The 20,975-nt window shown below is 35.4% G+C and overlaps 1 protein-coding gene across 1 annotated transcript in view; it reads left to right on the top strand.

Annotated features, from left to right (window-relative positions):
• The first annotated feature begins 8,150 nt into the window (after positions 1-8,150).
• The window catches only part of LOC114349605 (protein artichoke), an 81,195-nt gene continuing 68,370 nt past the window's right edge, over positions 8,151-20,975 (top strand). The window contains exon 1 of the mRNA XM_028300032.1: positions 8,151-8,337. The gene's annotated coding sequence lies outside the window, so the exon portion shown is untranslated. The remainder of the gene's footprint in view (positions 8,338-20,975) is intronic.

Genomic DNA, 20,975 nt, shown 5'->3' with positions numbered 1-20,975 from the left:
TGATGGTCATGATGATGATGATGATTTGAGACCACATTTTTACATAGCCTAGGTACATTTGTGTTTTGTAGTTTCTCATAACTTCTGTAATGTAGTTCGATCCTATTACCTATATTTATTGATAGTCTTCTTTAACATCTTAAATAGTAGGTTCTTAATATAGGTACTTAAGTATATGCCTACCTACTTCCAAATGTTCAGTCGTGAGAAAAAAAGTTAAGCAATTATGACTCTTCTTCTAATTGGCTGCGAAACTCATTTGTTTTGTTTCGCGTTCGTTACAGAAGCCAAGTTTGTCATTGACTGTACAAATGCACAGTCTTATTTTGACTCAATAATAGGATGCTAATAAATTTTTAACACTCGTGTGGGATTCTAATTTGTGAGTAACTTATTTATTAAGGTACAGAAGACAGCAGTTGAACTTTAACGCTGTGGCATCTTATAATATCATAATAAGAAAGGATTTTAATAAAATATAATAGATTAATAATGTAATAGATTGATATGCTCTCGTTTTACGAGAATAATTAGTAGACGAAGTAACAAAAACATCATAATTATACATATATTATAAGTGTGAAGGGTAATGTAACGAGAGATTAAGTAAATATCACAGTTCATAATCATTTCAGCAACAGGAAGTCCACTGCTGAAGATAGGCCTCCCCCTTGACTTACATGATGACCGGCTGGCAGCGGCCTGCATCCAACGCCTTCTTGCTACCTTTATGGGGTCGTCGGTCCATCTTGTGGGCGGACGTCCTACGCTGCGCTTTCCTTCACTCCAGAACCTTGCTGCCCCAGTTCTGCGTACTACAGTTACAGAAATATTACAGTTAAACAAAATAAAATACACTTAACTGTTACCAAAGCTCTACTATAGATGCTCTAGACACATTATTTCATATTATAGGACTGATTAATGAAGTAATGATGGATAGTATGGCTGAAGTTCGCACCCATTAACGGAATTACCTTTTCAATAAATGATAATAAAAAACGCAAGATTTATGGACAGTAAAGAACAATTAAAGGCAATTTATCACGGTAGTGGTTATCGTATTTTTAGTTTAGTAGCACTCTACTTCTGCTATATTGGGTCAAATTGCATTATTACAGGGCAGATATGTACCAGCCTAGACTGCATCTCAATTAACACCAGGTTTACCAATACCTGCCTTGTCTAGCATATAAAATATGTAATTTAGGAATGCAATATCTTCATGTAATATTAACATTACAGTTTCTAATAAAAGTAATAGAACAGTGGTGCCCTCTAACGAATAAAGCGTTAAGTAGAGATCTTTGCAACTAGAAGCTAGGGACTGAGTATTACGAGGATAATGCTAGGGGGCGTTGCTGGTATTCGTTGTTTCTTGAGATCGGCTACGAACTTCAGACAAGATAACCAAGACTTTGGATACTACTAAATTCACAAATACATATTTGTGCTAATTATTTTATATTTCTCATTGAACGAGTTATACGATTTTTACTACTAAAATAGAATATATCATTTGTCAGGTCATTTAGTCTCCACTGCAGGAGATTGACCCTCTCTTATTTACTAGAGGCATATGGAGGATTTGGCCTACACCACAGAATAATAATAAGTACTACGTACAGAAGTTTTACTTCGCGAACGTATTAAAAAATGTATGCTCAATGTCATTAACAATATGGTGTAATTTAGCCTGTCTCAAGAGTCAAGCACCATTTTGTTGACAAACGTCAGTGATCGGCACTGCGCCGAAGCTATAGGGCTGACTTCGGTAAAATGATGTGACGTGAGGTGCCAAACTGCGGAAAATGGCGGAGGAAATACATGATTTAGCATGAATTATCATGAATAATATTAACTACTTATTTACCTCTCAGTGTCTTGATGCAACTTAAAAAAGCACATTCTGTGTTTTTATTATTATTAAGCAGTTAAATACTGCACAGTATTTAGTACACCATTTTCTTTATTTTCTTTCATCATACAGAAGAATACGCGTGTGTGAGTCAATGTTCGCCCGTATGTGAGGCCTTGTCGAATAGTATCCTGTAGGTGCCATCGTGCGTGTTTTGTTTTCGATGTAAACTCGCGGAGATGAACAGGCCTGCCTACACTCCCCATGTTGGCAAGATGGGTTGGTGAGGAAAAGCACGTTTCCAATTGAGAATATTATGTACTTGAATGCTACTGTTGGAAATGCCATTGTTATGGTGATGTTAAATTGCTTTCTAGATAATTATTATTAACAGAATATTCGTAAAATGTATTTACGCAATTCTTTACATCATGTATTCTACACGTCCCCATATTTCCAGCACGTTTCGTCCCAATAACACAAAACAAATAAATCTAGAAGTACTTATATTCTGTAAGAACAGTAGTAATGTAGGTACTTATATTCTGCCTAATCATCGTTACGTGGATTAGGTATAATAATAAGATATAAACGAAATCTTTATTTTCTCTGATTAATGAAGGAATCATTTAGGATAAGCACTGAGTAGGCTTAATTATACCTTCAAACTGCTGACTTAAGCTTTATGATATGAAATGATGTTTCTCCATAGCATTAGTATTAAAGCAAACAATACATTTTTATAGACTTTCTTAACTATTAAAACTATTACATAATTATGCTTCGACATTTAGGTAGTCTTATATTTTTTCTGTTCATCGTGATGTAAAGTTTGTTTCTTTTAACCCTTTCTCATTTAGCGTAGGCAGTATTAGAACATAATTTACAAACTGACATTCTGCGTCCGTATATTCAGCGTCAATATTGTTCGGAGACTGACATTTTTCTACGAAACTTGCCCAGCTAATCTACTCGGGGAAAGGTCAAGAAAACCTTGACATTGGACGAGACCTTTCTTATTAATTTTGGAGTATTTTTTTTGTATTTTCGTAACTTTAAAATAGAAAATTACTTAACAAGTAACATATAAAGTTCCAACATTTCAACCAAAAGATATCTACAGCTGGACAAAGGTCGCCCCAAGGATTTCTATAGCGACCGGTTCTGCGCAGCCCGCATCCAGGTGTTTCCCGCGACCTCCAACAGATTGTTCTATCTACCTATACCACAGATCCTATACTAATATTATAAATGCGAAGGTCTGGATGTCTGGATGTTTGTTAATCTTTCACGCAAAAACTACTGAACGGATTTTGATGAAACTTTACAGTATTATTATTTGTAACCCAGAATAACATATAGGCTATAATTAAGAATCAAACGAACTTACCTGTGATGTTTGATATCTAATTATACGAGTGTCTTGACCGAAGATGATTACGTTTTACATGCAGCAGTACCTGGGATGATGCCGTCCTTATCACACTTTTAGAGAATATTTATTTAAAAATATAAGTTTTAAATATAATAAAGTACGTGTTTTGACTCCTCAGCACCGTAGTACCAGTNGGAGAGATACGAAGTATAATTTATGACGATCTGTGACAAACTAAATTTTACGCGGGTGAAGCCGCGGGCAAAAGCTAGTTACTAATAAGGCTGAGCTGCACCACCAAATTTTAACCGTAACTATAACGATAACCGGTGCTTTTTGTATGGCGTTTGGCAGATTTTTGACGTTTGACGTTTTTAAAGTAAGATGGTGCAACTCGGCCTAAGTGTACTTCGTCTTCCGGTCCTTGGTTGTCAATAACTACTTAATCATGCAATTATAATCATTCACTGTTAATGCTTATGAGTAATTAGTACTAGGCGTCTACCGGAAAAGTACTAGAAAATATACTCCCATAACCATTACTCTGCACGCTCATACAAAGGAGATGGATAAAGTGTGCTCATAGTGAATAGTGCGGAACTAAAAACTGGGCTCCTGCCAAATCGTTCATATCGCCTTTAGGGAGGGGAATAACTATCACCTGTCCATTTGACGGACGTCCTGCTGAGTAGCTTTTTGTAGGCTACTTGATACATATAACGAACATATATTTTCGTAAGTAGGTAAATAAGTGATCAAGATAAGAATAACAAAGGGCTTTAGTTGTTAGTAGAATGAATACGATAATAATTATCTTATTGTTTCTCATTATTAATTGGTTAGAAATGACGTTATTTCTACTAGTTCTTCAAGATTAATAAGAAGCACCCAAGTGCTTTTCATTCATCTAATTCATGAAAACCTGAAATAACTAAGAAAATTATTGAAAGTTGTTTCTCTTTACATTTGCAGGATCAATATGTATAATGTGGAGTGGGGGCCACGTACCGGAAAGCGCAGCGTAAGACGTGGTGGACCGGCGACCTCTAAAAGATGCACCTGGTAGACCTCAGGTGGACCTCACAAAGCAGGAAGGCGCTGGATACAGACCGCTGCTAACCGGCCTTTGTGGAACTCATTGGGGGAGGTCCATGTTCGGCAGTGGACGTCCTATGGCTGAAATGATGATGATGATGGAAAATGTAAAAAACAAAAAAGTATCTACTACAATTTGAATGAAGATACTGTTAGATATTCTTGAAGTTTGAATCGACTTTCAACTTTTGTAGAGGTTTTTTTTTTAAAGGACGCGCACTGTGTGCTTACCATGAGTTTACGTTAGGTGTGCTCGCTAGCGACTACGTAAAAAAATGACATTAATTGTATGACATATTGTGCAGCGCCCCTAGCGGCTACTTTCAAGAAACAAAATCTTCATAGAGATTTTTGACGTACTCTCTAGCGAGCACACCTAACGTAAACTCATGGTAGGTGCACTGGTTGCTTGCGGAGCTTTTCCAGCTTCACCGGGCAGAGTGGCGAGTACGGAAGGTACTCTAGCCGTTTGGCGATCGTCGGTCCGCGTGCTAACGAGGCCGATTTTCTAGAGGTCACTGTTTCTTCTTCTCTTATAGCCAAAGGCGGCGAAAGAAAAAATTGCTAATAAAAGCAAAGTTACGAGTGCGCCAGGCTGCGTCTGCACCGCTGTATATAACGCCCGTAAACGTTGTGTTGTGTATCTCTCTTTCTGTGTATAAACGCTGATATACGCTGATACACGGGACACACAATAGCATTGGCCCGGTTTTTATCTTTGACTTGTTTGTGAGAGTGTTTTGCAAAAAGTGTTTATGGTTTCGAAGAAAATGTAGAGGAATCTCTAGTTCAAAATGAACATCTAATAAAATCTTTGTTAACCCTTAAGTAACATCCTTATTTTTGGTTACACATTGAACACCCTGGGGTAAAAAAATTACCCCAAACGGAAATTGATTATTTTNCGCTTCGTTAACAACAAAACTGAAAATGGCTCTAGATTTGTAATTTTGATAAAGACAAGTTAGATTTCAAATAAAAACAAAAGATTTCGAAGTAAAATAAGCATTTTAGTTAAAATTAAAATTGTCTCTACCTGTAGCGGAGAATAATGTTGTGGCAGGCCTTTGTTCAAACGATCATAGCAAATGTTGTGATAGGGATAGAGACATGCGATTTTTGGTTTTACAAAGATAATACGATAGAAAATAATACAAAGTAATAAAAACCACCGGTTATAGGGGCATTTTTTTGAGAAATTTATAAAATAACCAAAAAAACACGAATTTTTATTCAGATTTTTTTCAAAAAGTATCATTTTTTATTATTTGTTGGCATTTTTTGTGTATTTTATGTATTTTTTTAGTATCGCCTGTTATTTAGCATTATTAATGTTTTTATTTTATCAGGATATACCGCTTAGTTTAAAAGTTATAACGTTTTCTTTACAATAAGTAATTTGAAGAAAAAAAATTCTATACTAAATTAAAAAAAATCTTAAAAAAATTTTGACCTCTTTTTTGTCGATAAAAATAGGTTTAGTTTCATCTATTTTCATATGTACACTTTAACGTGACTCACACTGTATATACCTACTTATTATGATTTTACTTTTCACTAAATTCTTATTATTTTTTTCTACTCAGTAGAGCTGATATAGCTGAGCTGAGATGGGGCAGCAAGGTTCTGGAATGGAGGCCACGTACCGGAAAACGCAGCGTGGGACGTCCACCCACAAGGTGGACCGACGACCTGATAAAGGTAGCAGGAAGGCGCTGGATGCAGGCCGCTACTAACCGTGCGATGTGGAAGTCATTGGGGGAGGCCTATGTTCAGCAGTGGAAGTCCTGTGGCTGAAATGATGATGATGATGATGACTCAGTAGAGCTTAGTGTAGGACAAAATAATGAATGCTTAAGTATGCTCTATTGTACCTAGGTATAATGCATGTGATCCTTACAACCCAGAGTAAAAAGTTTCATAGAAAACCTCGACATTTGAGCAGCCCAACGAAAATATTTCACCTATTTAATAAAGTTATTGATAAAGATTCTATATACTCTGTAGAAATTGGTAATGACCAATTTGGACAGCAAACACTGAATGAGTAAATGATTGGTCAAGAAAATAACTGAAAATAACTAGGTACTACACAAAAATTGCCATCGCAATTACTCGTACGATTCTTTCTTACTTTCAAGCAGCATTTTCTTTATTACTTTTGATTTATAACGTATTCTTCTGCCAAAATATTTTTTTGCCATTCCCTGTGTGGGGTTGCCGTTCTACACGCGCTTTACTCGTAGCTAGTTTTATTCCAATTTAACTTTCTGATAGTATCATGCAATTCGTCCTTTGTTCGAGAATGCTAAGGTTTGCAAATTGCTACGAATGATTGCTTAAAGTTCTTAAAGATATTATTCTTACGGCATGAATAATAAGTTCGTTCTATTTTACGATTTTTCCAATAAGTATCCACTGTCTAGGCAGAATCATTTAGGTTGCATGGAGTTCGTAAAGTTTTCTGGTTAGTTATAAGTTAGTTTGAAAGAAACGTGAATCAGAATCGATATTATATTGCTATTGTTCGATTGTTAAATTAAGGATAATATTCGTAGAATCAGTATCAATATTTATCGTACTGGATTACCAAGCTGAAGTGACAATTGGTAGCGCTAGCGTAGACAATGGGAACGACAGGTTTTGCCCGTAGATGCAAGAGCAAATATCTACGCAGGACAATTAAATGAATCTAGCCCGAAGTTAAGGGTTCGATCCTAGCACAGTAAAAGCATTTGTATATGTCAACGTGAAATTGTGAACTCTGTCAGTTTATAATATAACGCGATAGATTGTAAACTAACAGTGGGTTAGGTTAGGTTAGATTGTAATTTAACTACGTCAGATTATAATCTGATGGAATTCACAATTTTACGGTGACATATACATCCACGTATAATTATATTAATTAATTTATAAAATTATTCTCATACAACCCCTGTACTGACAGCTAGAAAGTAAATAAAAAAAATGATTGTGATAATCTGTGTTAAGTAATAAAAAACTGACTGTGTCCCATTACCTGTACCTATTCCTTTTAAGACAATGTGATTCCTGTTGCTCTTTTACTACTTCCTAATACTTTCAAACTCAGGACTTGATAAGATAGTAAAACTACAAACTTTGAAATTAAAATATTACGCCCATCGTTCTAAACTACTAAACTTAAATTAAAAATTATTAATATTCTCATGTGCCTTTTAATGAAGCCATTAAGAGGGCGTATTTTATTATACCTAATTTAATAGTCATTAAGCTACCGGCAAAGCATAAATAAACCAATTTGATGCTTCCTCAACAAAAATTACATCATTATTACATCTTAGGTCGTTCTTTTTGAATGATAGTAGTTATTTGTATAGTTTAGAAAGAAGGAAAGAGTATGAGAAAAGTTCATGAATGTTTTAGTACAAATATCAACAAAAAACTTCAAAATTGTGTCACACCTTTTTAAAAGCTCACAACATTATGAGCTCCAAAGCTCAGCTTTGTGAAATGCATTATAATGCTACAAATGTAAACCGCTTAAGCCAATAATGTAAATAGGGTATTAAGTTAATCTAATTAAAATTATTGAGACAAATCCGTTCATCCGTTAATTCTCTAATTTATGAGTTAAAAAACCCGCAGGTAATTCAATTACTGGTCCCATACCGTTTTGAATGTGAGCCTCAGAAAATAGCTTTTGACAGCGCGGCTTCAGGGCTTATGCGAAAATTTATAGAAAATTGCATGGTACACGCGTTGCGCCCATAGGGTGCGCGGAAACCGCGGGGTGTATATTTAGAAATGTTGCCGCCGGTTGAAAGCCAGTCCGTGGTTAGCTCCCGAGCGAGACGCACGTCTCCCGGTCCTCTGCAGACGAACTCACGCGATCGTCTTCCGATTAAAATACGAAACAAGATTAAGTGTTGTGTCCACTGGATCTGGAGTGCTTGCGGACGTTAGTGACTTTTGAATTACGTTTGTTTGGACTATTCCCAATTGTTTCCCCATTCGAGGATTTAAGGTACGTGGTTATAATTACTTGATTATTTATTTATGGAACTTGATAATTGAAGGAAAAGGTCAGGGGTTTATTAATTTGTTTGATAAAGTAACGGAACATGATGATAAAGCACGTTGAAAGTTAATACACGAATGAATTTGTAATAACTGTATCGTTTTAGTTATTGACTGGTGATAAACTTTGTAAATGTTTGCGTTATCGCTTTCTTCATTATTTGACGACAATGTTTGTAGACTTCGTAAACAGACACGACAGCTTTTGCCTCCATAAATTAGAGCTTTGATGGCAGTAGTAACAGTTATAGTGTTGAATAAATTAGTTAGGTAAGTGGTTCTAAATGTTAAATTACGAGTAATCGTTTTAATAGTTTCTTTGTGTGTTTAGTATTTAATATTTGATTGAGCTTACGTTTGACAAGTTCATTCCAAGTTGTTTCTAATACTGTTTATGATATTTTTTTCTGTTTTTCTTTTGACAAGACGTGGTATTGCAGTAATGATATAAGTAAATGATTATATATTTTTATAGTGCAAATATTTATCAAGACAATTACTGATAGTACCTACTTACCAATTCTTTATAGAAATGAAGTCTTCATATGAAATCTTCATTCGCATAGTTTAACATGAACAATGAGAAAACATAATTATACACATTTTTCTTATTTCTTTGATCGGAACAATGATAGATATAATAGCATTTTTTTCAGTTTAAGCCAATATAAAATAATGCTCCACTTTTAGCAAAGGGTAAAATTCTAAAAATCCTCAGTCCATCGTTTCATAAAAATGAATACAGCACAAAATTCACATAGAAATACCTGGAACTTGAATTCACTAGAATGCCATATACATATTTCTCTTAGACCCGCCGAGTCCGAATATTTATATTGGCAACAGAAATGCAGCTCTACGAAAATTAATATTGTAGAGTAAGAATTTCAAAGCTAACATTTTTGAATAAGATGTGAAAAACGCTTTGATAATATTTTTGAATGTTCAACTACCTACCTATCACAATTTATTTATCATTTGGGTCTAATCAGGCGGTGGTTATCTCTTAGGTAGGTACAAATGTAAATCAGATACATGCCACAACCGACGAAATTTTTCTTTAAATTAATTAAAAAACAACATTCTATACAGTTACGTAGAGCTTTAAAGTTGCTTCATCTCATTTCTAAAAAGCTCTCTTAATGTTTAACACGCATTAAGTTTGATATCCATATCAAATTAAGTTAATTAATTAAGTGCCTTTACATCCTTGAAAACCGGCCATGTTTTCAAATTAATTTCAGCGGAAACGTTACTTAAGCCAAAGTTACCGCGCCGTTTCAAAAAGCTCGGTATAAAGTAAATATGTGATAGCCATGAATGGACTATCGGTCCGAGCCAGCTAATACGCTAAAAGTACTTTACCAAAGTCTTGTTTCCAAATTGCTGGCACCTTTCAGCAAAGTTTTTCAAGCAAAAAATCGTTAGATGTTAGCGCCGTATTACTTGCTACCGATGCGTACTTAATTTAATATTCCTGGTAATCAGTACGGTGTTGTTGATACTTTTGATATATTCAGACGAACAATTTTTGATACTTTATAGTCTGGTAAGCTTTAACAATGAGTCGAATTACGATGAAAGAATGAATTTTTACTCGATTGAACAAAAAGCCAACCACGAATTTTATTACAGAACTTTATGAGGCTAAGAGATGCACTCTGAAATTATACGTCTATGTAATGTTTTAGCTTTAATATACTTTATTTATGTAATAAAATATACGCATAATATAAAAGTTGAAAAATAATCCGACCACTCTGCGCAAAGTCCGAGGCACGCACCGCATGGTTCATTTAAGAAAAAAATGTTAGCGAACTTATCGAAAAAATATACGGCGCCAACACTTCAGTTTCCTACTGGCTAAATTTTTAATTGGAAAACTAACTCCGACGTTGACTTTACTGGTAAATTAATACTGAACTTCTGATATACGTACCTAATTGAGTCGCTACCTAGAAACGGAAAATATTTGCCGCTTTTGATTTTGAAAGCAAGCTTTCGAGCTTTTTAACAAGCTTCGTAATCAAAGCTGTGAGTCAAGTAAATGAAGCACATTACAAATTTGAAACGAAGTTCTTTAATTATTTACAATTGATGATGGTAAACTCGACGATAATTTTATTTTTATTTACGATATTCCTCTTACCATTAACTTTAACCACTGATCGTCTTTATCTTTACTCTTAAACTTAACACGTTTTATCTTTCGTGTACGTTTAATACAAATTCGGGTAGTCTATGACCGGCCAGTGAAGGCATTCGTCTACTATTACACCAATTAGGTGTCGGTCGATCTCTTTGAAGGCGATCATTGGATTGTAAAAGAAAATTGATCTTAGCGGACCTCCCCGTCGAGTCCGAACGTACGTCAATGTTTAATAAAATTGAGATATGTGATACGTTTTGATGTTTACGACCAGAATTTAGGGCACGTTGATAAGAAGGCCTAAAATGGTTACATCCATATTTATGGGCTTGATTGGCTTGTGCGTAAACATTTGTAAACATAGGATTTTGTACGGATGGAAATGAAAATGCTGTCATATTTTTAAATCTTTATAAATAAAAGCGAAATACAACTCACTAAATCTCAGTAACTATAGCACCTACACACTTGGAATTTAGCAAATATAGGGTGTAGACATCCGCTAAGACAGATTTTTCGAAACTTCACCCCTAAGGGGGTAAAACGGTGGTTGGAAGTTACCACGCGTACAAAGTCGCTGGCAGCGGCTATTATTTTTATAGTGTCGTGTTTTTGTTGCTTGTCTTTTTTATAAAGCAAGTGTCAGTAAAATATTAATCTACTCACTTTTCGATTTACTCAATCAAATTCCGCAGTAACTATTAAAATACACGCCGTAATTATTAAAATCCCTCGCACGTTTACTCAAATCATTTAGGTCATAATTAAGGCAGTAATTTGTATTTTTGCTCTCATATATTCGAATACATTCCGAACTCAATTAAAATGTTGAACAAATACAGAGCTATAAAACCAGCTATGTTAAGAGTAGAGTCGTGTAATGATATGTTAATAGGTTAATAGACGACAAAATTTATTGCGTGGCGGTGGGAAATTCTAATGTGAAATGAGATTTGAAATTTCAAATCGTGTTATTGAGATTGAAAAAGAATCGATTAGATTATGACATCGATTTGTTTTTGGTTTGGGACCGAAGTTTAATTATATTGGTCGTGTATGTGTATTGGGAATGATGATATTAAATGAAAAAGTATGAAGAAAGTTCCTACAAAATAAAAAATATTGTTTTAACAAATAATAGGTCTATTACTACGTAGACTGTTACGTGAAAATGTCAGAGTACAATAACAAAATAGCCAAACAATACGAATCGACTTCCATACGTCATTACTTACGTAAAAATAAAACTACCTAATACGTCAAGAAAAGCAAATTGGATGACGAAGGAGGCCGTTCATTTGAATATTCAAAAAGAGAATTCCAAAAAGAATACGCTTCAAGACGGTTATTTATTTATCATCCGAGTTGGCTTCATCGATTCCTTTCTCATTGGGTAGTGTATCATTCGAACAGACGGACAGGCTTATTTGTGTTGAGATAAATGTATTGCGGCGTCATTGAACTAGAAGTGGAGCGTCTGGTCCGCTCGCGGGTCCGCTATAGCTTGGACTAGAACAGCCAGGTCACTTGAAATAAAACAAAGCTTTTGACGCACGCATTATGCGCGAGCTTTTTTAAAAAAACTCTTACAGTAAATTAGGATGAGAAGTTTTTTCTCCAATTGACTTTTCAAACATTGAATTGTAAATGTTTGAAAAAACAATTCAATTTATTTTTTCGGAAAGTCATTGTAGTGTTATTTCAATTTGTGAAGCACAAAAATTCTTGTCAGCTAATTAAGCACGTAGTTTATGCTAACAATTCTTCCTAGTTATCCTTACAGCAGTTACTGAAACTATATATTATGTAGAGACAGACAGGACTTAAATGGTAGAATTATGTAGTTATGTGATCATCGATAGCTTATCGACCGAAGTGTGCAATACCAAATTGGACTGGCTGTTATCTTTAAGATATAGCCACTGGCCCGCCGGGTACAGGTGCGGTTGAAACAAATACCGCAGTTTTTTTCCGACATAAGCAACCATCGATTCCAATTATTACGATTAATTGGAACTCTGTCAGTACCCCGTTTTTGTTTCGGATTATTGCTCTTTGAATGGCTCTGGCAAAGAAATAATCGCCCGGAGCTATCGCTGTATGAGAAGCCATCTTCGAATTGAGTCAGTCAAAATACAAAATACAGAATACTAATTACGTTCGATGTTATTGTTCAATTTCAAGGTGAAGCTTTGAAATGTTTGTTGGTGTAATAGATTAGGGTCTGTTTTGATGCCTTCGCTTCTGTAATAACAAAGATTAACCATCGTACTATCGGGAGGATTGGAGTTAAAAAGATACCTTAAAAAGCTTGCAACGTCCCGGATAAGTCGCAACAAAAGGTTATTATTTTTTCAAGCGCGCTTCTGTGGAAATTTATTTCAAATATGTATTGGCTTATTGACTGACATCCTTATTATGGGTGATTGGGTTCAGTGTGCCATAAAAATACACATTTTGCGAAGCAGTTTCCGAAGGCAAGTTTGTTATTAAATATAGACGGGATTATGCCTTTGGGTATACATAAAACGGTTGCGATGTTTTCCCGAATCTTCTGCCGTGATTGGTTTGTTCTGAATATGACAGGATAAGATTTCGGCAGTTGATTATTAATTTAGCCAATTCCATTTTGACTGAAAGTAAAATCAAACGAAATGGGAATGACGCAATTGATTTTATGATAATGCAATTCTACCAAAAAACATTTTCTTGGAAAATTTTGACAAGACGAGACCGTATGGCTCGTACTGTGAAAAAGTTATCACATCATATGAAGAGCTTCTAACTCTACGTACCCTAACGACGACGGCGACTTTTTGTAGCGACGCAATCGCGCTGCTGTAGTGCGTTAGTAGCGCGTTGGCGTCACTTCTGTAGTGCGTTTCCAATGCGAATAAAACGGGCGTTAGTAGCGATGCTGTCGTGCCGTGGCCCATAGTCAATATTTATGTGGCTTGACCATAGTAGTGACGGAAAGCTACCCGTGTTTTCCAACGGGACCATTTTTATAATAACAAATAATAAATTAATCAGTATTTTGATAGTTAAACCATAAGATTTCTCCAATTCACAGTTCCTCTTCCAAATTGTAGAATCACGGTGCGCCTAACGCAGTTCTTGTGTAATCCCCGTCTCACGAAAAGGCGTTAAGAGTTGCCGGCTCTAAAGTTTCTCCTTACATTCATAAACATTTTACTTCGGGCGCCTCGCGGTTGGGCAGGGCTGCCCACTGGAACAACCGCAAAGAGGTTTAAAACACCTCTATTAATAGCCTGAGGTTAAGCTAACAGAATTTAATATGGAGTCTTAACTTAGATAGCAACAAATCTCGCAATATTAGAGTTACGAGTAATATCTAGTAAACTTATAAATGCAGCTTAGAGGTACAAAGGTGTTCAGCACTAGACGTTTATAATACTGAGATGATGAAGCTTGAGAAAATATATGTGTATTTATTTCATTTAGAAAACTTTTACCGAGAGCCTTAAATGTATGTAACTCTATATTTCTGTCTTTAAATACCTCTGTATCTCTATTATTATCGCCTTATATCGAGTATTCACCTATAACGTTGAGAAAACTCTAGTAAAATTAATCTTGCTAGTTTGGTAACCCTGACGAAAAGGTAATTTACACTTGAAATATTTGTACACGCTCCTAGTGGCGGTTTAGCGGAATGCGATATTTTATTTGTATTTATTGCGGATTAAAGGCATTACAATCGCATTCAGCTCTAAGTATTTTGCATTAACGTAGTTAAAAGGAAGAATGCAATCTATTTTCTACTGTTTAAATAAAGCTAGGTACCTACCTAGATATAATGAGCGAAAAGACTTCAGTAATGTCTTAAGTAAGTTATATATCGAAAGCAGTGATCGCATTTTTTTTCTTTGCAATCATAGGAAGGTTTCATTAGATGCAAAGTCAATTTTTGTAGTCCATATAGTGTCATGTTTACAACATTTAAAACTCATTTAACATGCACATAGTTTCAATAAATAACGTATAACTCAATCCACGTAGTTAGGTAGTAATAAAGCGTTAATAACTCAACAATAGCAAAATGACATAACGGCTTTAGCCCGATATTAAACACGTGTGAATTTTATGAATATTAAACAGCTCAACTTTTCAAACTCAAATTTGTTACATCATAATATTATAAATTGTCCGCCCGCCCACAGCCCGGAATGTTGAATTCAAGCCATTATTTACTGACAGATTAAACAGTTTTATGACAGTCCGTCTGTGCATCTCGTAGTTAAATCAAGGTATCAGTTACTAACGTTAGATATCATGATAGTTTATTTTACGTCCCAACTATTTGACGTCACTGTGCCTTATGAAATATTTATTGAAAAGTACGAAGTTAGGGACACAAAGGGTAAAAAATACAGCTCCAAAAGTGATATTAGTACGCAACACACGTATGGGAGCATGAACACAGCGATATGAATAAGTTATTTGCACTGCCTAGACCAGTCTGCTTTGTAGGTTATACTTACAGCGAACAGTTGAATAGTTTATAGTTTGCATTTAGGCCAGCGTAAAAGCGTGTAACTGCGGTCGGAAAACTCGGCTATGTCAAGGGTGGAGCTGTACTTGAATTATTCTAATCCACGTTTTTGAAGCTCTCTTTTATATTGGGGAAATGTTAGGGCATAAAATTACACTCAATTTACTTATTGACGAATAGATTTGAGCTTGAATTAAGAACCATGTGATTAGGTACATCGTTCGTTCGTTGGTTCGTTTCAGCTGAAAGACGTCCACTGCTGGACAAAGGCCTCCCCCAAGGATTTCCACAAAGACCGGTCCTGCGCCGCTCGCATCCAGGCACCTCCCGCGACCTTCACCAGATGGTCGGTCCACCTAGTGGGAGGCCTGCCCACGCTACGTCTTCCGGCTCGTGGTTGCCACTCAAGAACTTTCCTGCCCTAGCGGCCATCAGCTCTCCGAGCTACATAATTGGTGTAAATATTTAAACAAGCAATTATAAGCTTTGACAGCCTTGTAACCATTATAATGTAGAGTCGATTCATACTTAATTGATTGTAATATCAGAATAGAGATATAAAACATTTTCTTTACAATATCAAATCGATGTCCAAACATCTCTAATTAGGTGACGGTTAGAAACACAATAACACAGAATTCAATTTGGCCAGTAATCGAAAGGGTACCGACTCGACTGAAATTGGATTTCGTCCCTCAAATGACTATCAATCAATTGATTTCTCGATTCCGTTTCTTCTCTGTATTGTGTTTTTTACTGGGCACAATTGAATAATCAACAAATACCCCTTGATCGTCCCTGGATGTAACGACCGCCGATACATCAGGGTTAAGGGCGTCCGATCAATATTCAATATCCGGGTAGAATTCGCCCCTTCCGATCGCCGGATATTCGGAGATACCAACTACTTCGGTCCGGATTTATGCACCGGTTCATGCTTGTTTAAATTAAACTAGCAACACTACAAATATGTACAGGCGTCAAGATCTCTCTGCCATGTTGATTTTCGATGCGAAATTGTACCTAATTAAAATTTTATAAAATACCTACCTACGTAGTGTTTAGCTTCGATTCCTGTCGTCCGTTAAAAATGGCAAATTTTCAAAATGACGTTCATGAATATAAATGCGATATAATCTTGACCAAGTCAGATGTGTGATTTAACTTCGCTTAATTTTACGAAAATTATTAATATTCTACCCAGCTTGTTTTCTGCAATGAATATTCTAATATTCCGCGAATTTTGAAGGACTTGAACTTAAATATACTAAGTTCGCTTAAAATCATAAACAAGTTTTATTAATAATGTACGTGAGACTTGAGTTTGATATAATAGCAACGACGAATTACTTAAAATCATGGTCAGAATCTTATAAATAAATGGCAGAAATCCTTGAAACTTTGCAGACAAATTTGAAAATTTTCATAAATTTAATTCATGATATAATAATAATGGTGAGTCATTACGTTAGGTGTTGTAATTTCAAAGTCATCGTCAAACTTTTATTGGATTTCACAATGAGTTTACGTTTCTGTAGAAAACCATGATTACTCTTGCGAATTGCTCTTTTGACTCAAAGGTTTTGGGTTCAATTCCCAATCGGGGTATACGTAAATGTTTAATTATTTTTAGTACTTTTTGCCAGTTTGATTTCAGGAAATTTCAGGTTTGTCTCAACTATATTGTTTGGAAAATATTTATGACTTTCTTATTTAGAGAACACTTAAGCCAATTGAGTCTTAAGTTGGTACAGCCCACACGACAGATTACGATTACTTCTATCGATTGAAGATTTATTGTAGCATTAGAGCTATCGAAATTAAGTCTTCCTTAGTAGGCAATTCTTCAAAGACAAGATAAGCTAAAGCTGTATCCATTTTATCTACTCCCATGTTAATTGATGGCGTATAATTGCGACAGATATTTAACATCGAATGTCTCCTATGTACCTACATTCGTTTACTATCTTTAGTGTACGCGTTATGTCGCTACTTCAATTCAAAACATGATTATAAAGCTGTAACTAGTAAACTAGTTCGTTGCATTGAGAAAAGCTCTTATTAACTTTGTCACGAAGAATTTCAACTACAGTCCTTATTTCTGAGCGATACATTTCAAATTGGAATGGCATGTTGAGCTTTAACTAATTGTGAAACATTTTCGGTGTTGGCTATCAAAATTATATGTTATTTGCATACATTCAACAGCATTGTACATATACATATTATGTGCTCCAACGTGTTGGTATTAAACAATTTAAGGCGTGTTTGGTTCTTATTTTTTCGTGTTTTAATATTAATTTTAACTTTTAATAGGATAGCGCATAATATTAACTTTAAGAAATCTAATTTTGAGAAAACATGTAACCGAAAGGTTTTGAAGGCACAATACATATTATACCTACTTGTAAGTTAATATGATTTTCAAGACTCAAATATTGTAGTAGCATGACTGAGCGTTATAAAAATATTACGAAAATTGATTCATCATTCTCTACGAATAAAGGGTTATTTTTGTTTAATATTTCTAGTAAATTGAACTGTGACCTTCAATTAAGTATATTGACTTTTGGGGTTAATGCCTTCGACAGTGTATTCTTTATCAGTTATCTAGAGAAATGCTAGAATATTGTAGATGTGCTTATTCTTATGTATTCAAATCGGCCATTCTCAGATGAGCTAGTTTTTGCGTGTCCGGACTGTTAAATCGTTAAAAATGACAAATTAGAGACATGCAAGTATTTTTATATGTTACTTAACAACCCCATCCAGTTGTGCATTAAATCATAGGCCTCTATTTTAAGTATTTGTGACTTAATTAATTTCATGAACCTCTGTTCTCTAATTACCGTTACGCGTCCGCACACCGACTTAATGTTAAAACTTGGCTGTAATTTTTATGTCGTATAGATTTGGTTTACTCCATTCAACATTTTAAAGAGTACAAAAGATTGCCTTACGCATAGCAAAATATCTATTCAATAGAACCATTCTGTAAATAATTAGAATTAAAAAACTGCTTGTCCGAGCGAAAGTCCTAANACTAGACCTTCATGCAATCTATTTGCTGCATCCCTTCTAAATTCTAAGAATTCTGCATTTAGGCCCAGGAGAAAGCGAATAGCATCAATCTGAAAACTTATTGTAAAAGAATCGAGGTGACAAATCATGGGATATGCTGAGCTGGAACTGTCATTATTACAAATTCAATTTAATCTGATAATGGGTGATGGCTGATCGCAGATAGATTAAAAAGAGGAAAAATCACTTAAATCATTAATTAATTTTTCGATATATGCATATCCGAAAAATCAAATTTGTGAGATCTCCTGATCCATTATCTGTACGTTAAATCGTTTGTACCACATTGAAATCAAATAAATGATTATTAAGATTCTGATGAAATGTGACACGTAGCCCCGTCTGGCCGAAACTAAGTGTTCCTGTTATAGCCTCAATTATTGGAGTATACTGAAAATATCTTGATACAATAAATAATAGAAATAACTGTTTTCTTTTTTTCAAAGGGTTATTAAGTGTACCTACAGCGTTTTATATGACGCTATATATTTATATACAAATATATCAATGCAAGATATTGTTTTCTTGCTATTTTACATATTTTTTCTAATTACCGTTAGATTCAGTATTAGCCTTATCTAATTACCATGACCATAAAATTTTTGGGTCTCATTTACGCGAAAACCGCTTGGAATAATTTGACGCCTTAACGATTGTTAAATTCGTACTTTTCATGTGTTTCATATTTAAATGCGTTTAAGTCAATTAAGCCAAATTTCAAAAATGATATGGTAATTAGGCTGAGAACGCCTAATCGTGAGAATGGCCGAAATAGCTTTACTTTCAAGGACGTCAATAGTTATGTTGCGATTTGCATGCATTGCAGCTACTGTGGTTGTGCATAAAGTGCTTATCTTTCTCATATCGGTCCTTGAATCGTAACTTTGTTTATATTCATTCAAAATAGGTTCAGTTTTGTTTAAGCCTCCATTTAGTTTATGTGTCTGTGCAATTACAGTTTATTGAGTTCCTATTTTTCTTTGCATTTTCCGAACAGTGACTTGATGTTAAGGTAATTTTGGGATTATTTTTATCTAATCAATGAGATATTTTCAGAAATTTTAATCGTTAATTTTCGTTTTACTAGGTTTGATTTAGTATGCAAAGACAGTGTTCCTGTTCGGGTTTATTCCCGATAGTTAAGCTACATGTGGAATTGTGGATGGCTTTATCTGGACCGAGATACTCGCCGCAGGGTTCAGCGTCCTATCGCATCTCGACCGATCGCGCAGGTGGATCGCTGCACCTGCCATGCCGTCCCGCCAACTTACCATAAAATGCGATCCTCTACCCCGCGTCAAAACCGTCCCACTCACACCCCTCACAACAGAAAGAGACAACCGCACAATCACGACCGACATTAACTCAATATACGGCGGACAGAACGCGGTCGAACGGAATATCAGTTTTTACTCGCGCAAAAACTATAGGAATTTCAAGTCTCGGCTAGCGGCGGTAATCACGGCCCGGGACTTTAAAACAATATCTCCTCTTTATATTTCACCGGGCAGGTGTAATTTATGGGATGCCCTCGCTTCACCGGGATTTTGTTCAGTCGCCATTGATCGAGCTGTTGGAGTTTTGTTTTTCTTGTGTCTACGGCTCGTCTCAGTCTTCCGCGGTGTTTGCTCAGGACTTTAGATTGGATTCCGCCATTCCTTTTTAACGTGCTTCGCAGCTAATCTCACAATCAAATAAAAAATCAATTACAAGCAACAATATAAAGTGCGAGATGGAAAACATGGCGGTTCGGTCTGCGCTATTGTTGTGAAGAATTAATAGGCGTTGGGATGGCAATATCACAACACCGAGTCAATAAAGAAGCGTGTTCAATCTCTCATTCATGAAATAACGGACGGGCATTTTTAATCTGGCACGTTTATAGCTTTTAAGTCCATTTTGCGTTCTCACATTTTGAGGAAATAAATTTTGACAAAAAAGAGAACAAAAAAGCCAATATGATGCGTGTCGGAACACGTTAAAAAGATCGTTAGGGTTTTTTCGGATGTGGAGCGGTTGCCAAATTAATGTTTAATAAACAAGCCGCATAATGATGTTAGCATATTAATATGGATTTGAATATTATTATTTGGTTATGTTAAATAGGTTGTACACGAAATGAGGGCTTTATAATGTAACACGCGTGTTTAATGGACTGACTTGGAACTCAAGGCGGAGTTTTTTAATGGAAAGTCACGCCTCGGTTCGATGAACAATGCGTCTTAATTAAAACGTTCGTAGGCACAAACTTAGTCGCGTAGCTCGAATACAACAGCCAGTTCACAATATTATTGCTATGATGCCCGTACTTATAGCTGCATTTGAAATTGTGTGCCAGTACAAAAAAAATCAAGTACTTTTCTGTCCTTTCTAGACTGGCAGCTTTACGCAGCAAATTTTACTATGTTTTGTATAGGTAGCTACATAAGTTTTAACTAAAAGGTTATTAACCTTTAGGACTGGCTGATTACAACAAGCTGTGTCACAAACACACCATAATGACTTAATTATAAGCGCGGCAAGGGAATCAATAACCCTTAAGCCTAGATCTTGTCTGTAACATAACAGCTGCAGGCGCCATTATGTCAATAAAGTCCGCGAGTAACGCCAAGTTTGTAAGTTAGTTTAGTTATTGAAATAAACTGGTATTCTGCTTCGAAATATAGACATGAGTTTTGAAATGCGAGAAGGTAGTATGAGCATGACAGCCTATTAATTAAGTACATTAGAAAGAAAGAAAGAAAAAAGAGTTCATAAAATAACTTTTAAACGGTCATACTTAATTTGAAAATAGCTCTACCTGCTGTAATGTACTAATGTACATTACAGCAGGTAGAGC

The sequence above is a fragment of the Ostrinia furnacalis genome, unplaced genomic scaffold (assembly GCF_004193835.3).
Source record: "Ostrinia furnacalis isolate ACB-3 unplaced genomic scaffold, ASM419383v2 OfSCF0694, whole genome shotgun sequence".
NCBI lineage: Eukaryota > Metazoa > Arthropoda > Insecta > Lepidoptera > Crambidae > Ostrinia > Ostrinia furnacalis.
Note: the sequence above shows the minus strand (reverse complement) of the source record. Positions and strands in the feature narration are given on the sequence as shown.